This window comes from Lepidochelys kempii, chromosome 1 (assembly GCF_965140285.1).
Source record: "Lepidochelys kempii isolate rLepKem1 chromosome 1, rLepKem1.hap1, whole genome shotgun sequence".
In the NCBI taxonomy this organism is placed as follows: Eukaryota; Metazoa; Chordata; order Testudines; family Cheloniidae; genus Lepidochelys; species Lepidochelys kempii.
Window position 1 is genome coordinate 58878729 of NC_136380.1, and position 3657 is coordinate 58882385.

Consider the following 3657-nt stretch of genomic DNA (forward strand, 5'->3'; position numbering starts at 1 on the left):
GCTCTCATCTTGGTATTCTTGCACCTCAGGGCAGGGGAAAGCAAGTCACAAAGTTCCATGAAAGTGCCCTTATGCATGCGAAAGTTTTGCAGCCACTGGGAATTGTCCCAGACCTGCAACACTATGTGGTCCCACCAGTCTGTGCTTGTTTCCCGAGCCCAGAATCGGTGTTCCACCGCATGAACCTACCCCATTAGCACCATGATGCCCACATTGCCAGGGCCCGTGCTTTGAGAGAAGTCTGTGTCCATGTCCTCATCACTCTCGTCACCATGCTGACGTCGCCTACTTGCCCGGTTTCGCTTTGCCAGGTTCTGGTGCTGCATATACTGCTGGATAATGCATGTGGTGTTTAATGTGCTCCTAATTGCCAAACTGATCTGAGTGGGCTCCACGCTTGCCGTGGTATGGCGTCTGCACAGAAAAAAGGCGCGGAACAATTGTCTGCCGTTGCCCTGACGGAGGGAGGGGCGACTGACGACATGGCTTACAGGGTTGGCTTACAGGGAATTAAAATCAACAAAGGGGGTGGCTTTGCGAGAAACTGAATGGCCCCCTCAAGGATAGAACTCAAAACTGTGTTTAGCAGGCCATTGATTTCACGGAGGGAGGGAGGAGAAAATGAATACAAAACAAATCTCATCTATTTCTTGTTTTGAGCCACTTCATCTATCTTTATACATCTTGCTGGCAGCAGACTGTGAAGTATGACCGCTAGCCATCATCATCTTCTGGGTGCTCAACAGAAGACGGTGCAGTATGACTGCTGGCCAGCATCTTCTGCTGGCTGCTGATTAAAAGACAGTGCACTGCCGGTAGGACTCAATCGCCATGAGACGAAACTTAAAAGGGAAATGACCTGGCTGAGTCACTCCCATGTTTGCCCAGGTGCCCCGACCTCATCGAGGTTGGTTAAAAGAGCACCCAGGACTATGTCGACGTCGGCTACCAGTTATACTGCACTGTCTGCTGCCAAAAGGCAATTAACTGCTGCTTTGTAGCAATGCAGTACCACGTCTGCCAGCACCCAGGAGACATAGGGTGACGGTTAGCTGAGCGGGCTCCATGTTTGCTGTAGTATGGCGTCTGCACAGGTAACTCAAGAAAAAAGGTGCAAAACGATTGTCTGCCCTTGCTTTCACGGAAGGAGCGAGGGAAGGGGGGCCTGACGATATGTACCCAGAACCACCCGCGACAATGTTTTACCCCATCAGGCACTGGGATTTCTACCCAGAATTCAGATGGGTGGCAGAGACTGCAAGAACTGTGGGATAGCTACCCACAGTGCAACGCTCTGGAAGTCGACGGTTGCCTCAGTACTGTGGACACACTCCGCTGACTACATGCGGTTAGAGCATTTGTGTGGGGACATACACAATTGACTGTATAAAAACGCTTTCTACAAAACCGACTTCTATAAATTTGACCTAATTTCGTAGTGTAGACATACCTTAACTGATTGTTCCTTCCGATGTGAAATACTTTGCATTTATCCGTATTGAATTTCATCCTATTTACTTCAGACCATTTCTCTAGTTTGTCCAGATCATTTTGAATTTTAATCCTATCCTCCAAAGCACTTGCAACCCCTCCCAGCTTGGTATCATCCGTAAACTTTAAGTGTATTCTCTATACCATTATCTATATCATTGATGAAAATATTGAACAGAACCGGACCCAGAACCGATCCCTGTGGGACCCCACTCATTATGCCCTTCCAGTATGACTGTGAACCACGGTAACTATTCTCTGGGAATGATTTTCCAACCAGTTATGCACCCACCTTATAGTAGCTCCATCTAGGTTGTATTTCCCTAGTTTGTTTATGAGAGGGTCATGCGAAACTGTATCCCCCTCATTGAGCAACAGACCTACGCTGTCCTTGGTCTTCCTCTTGCTTCTAATGTATTTGTAGAATTTTTTCTTGTTTCCTTTTATGCCCCTGGCTAGTTTGATCTCGTTTTGTGCCTTGACTTTTCAAATTTTGGCCCTACATACTTGTGTTATTTGTTTATATTCATCCTTTGTAATTTGACTGAGTTTCCACTTTTTGTGGGGCTCTTTTTAACTTTTAGATCATTGAAGATCTCCTGGTTAAGCCAGGGTGGTCTCTTGCCATACTTCCTATCTTTCCTGTGCATTGGGGTAGTTTGCTCTTGTGCTCTTAATATGTCTCTTTGAAAAACTCCAACAGTCTTCAGTTGTTTTTCCCCTTACACTTGCTTCCCATAGGATTTTACCTACCAACTCCCTGAGTTTCCTAAAGTCTGTCTTCTTGAAATCCATTGTCTTTAATTTTGCTGTTCTCCCTCCTACCATTCCTTAGAATCATGAACTCTACCATTTCATGATCACTTTAACCCAAGTTGCCTTCAACTTTCAAATTCTCAACCAGTTCCTCCCTATTTGTCAAAATCAAATCTAGAACAGCCTCCCACCTAGTAGCTTTCTCCACCTTCTGAAATAAAAAAATATTTCCAATACATTTCAAAAAACTTGTTGGATAATCTATGCCCTGCTGTGTTACTTTTCCAACAGATGTCTGGGTAGTTGAATTCCCCCAATCACCACCGAGTCCTGTGCTTTGGATGATTTTGTTAGTTGTTTAAAAAAAGCCTCATCCACCTCTTCTTCCTGGTTAGTTGGTCTGTGGTAGACCCCTACCATGACATCACCTTTGTTTTTACCCCTTTTATCCTTACCCAGAGACTTTCAATAAGTCTCTTATTTGTATCTCAACCTCAGACCAATCATTTCGAGTTCTTCTTGCTTATTCCCCATACTTCTTGCATCAGTATATAGACATCAAGATACTGATTAAACATCCCCCGACACACACAGTTCTGTCTGGTCTCTCCCTTATTCCTGCTATAACAGCCCATGCTCCCCGCAGATTCAGACCCTTCTCCCTGGTCTCCATGTTTTTGACTTACCTGTGGGCTTTGGTCACCTGCCCCCATTGAACCCGGTAAAGCCCTCCTCACTATGTTAAGCAGTCTGTAGCCAAATATGCTCTTCCCCTTCCTTGATAGGTGGACCCCATCTCTGTTTAGCAGTCCTTCTTCCTGGAACAGCATCCCGTGGTCAAGGAAGCCGAAGCCCTCCTGGCGACACCATCCTCGCAGCCAGGCGTTCACCTCCAGGATTCATCTGTCTCTCCATCAGTTTATGGCACACATCACCTCCATATTGGTGCACATAACAAAATTCATTCCGCACACGCATGGGAAAAATTAGAGGAAACACTGGCGATAAGTCCTCTGCGGACCAATGACCCTGGCTCTTGAGCATCACTAGGTGGACTCCCCAGTCCAGTTCTGAGGCGTCGGAGACCAAGTGTGCTGCTGGCTGAGGTTTTGTGAAGAGAATCCCTTCACAGACCACTTGGAAATCCAACCACCATGACAGGGAACCGAGGATATGAGGATGCACTGTGAAGGCCTTGTCCAGGTGGTGCCTTGAAGGGGAGTATACCATAGCCAGACAGGCTTGGAGAGGTCTGAGTCTCAGCCTTGTTTGACAAACAACATACTTGCACAAAGCCATATGGCCAAGAAGGCTCAAGCAGAGCCTGACTGTGGTGATTGGTTGATACTGAACATGATGTATTGACTCTGTAATCACTTGGAAAAGAGCTTTCACCAGCTGGGAGTCGAG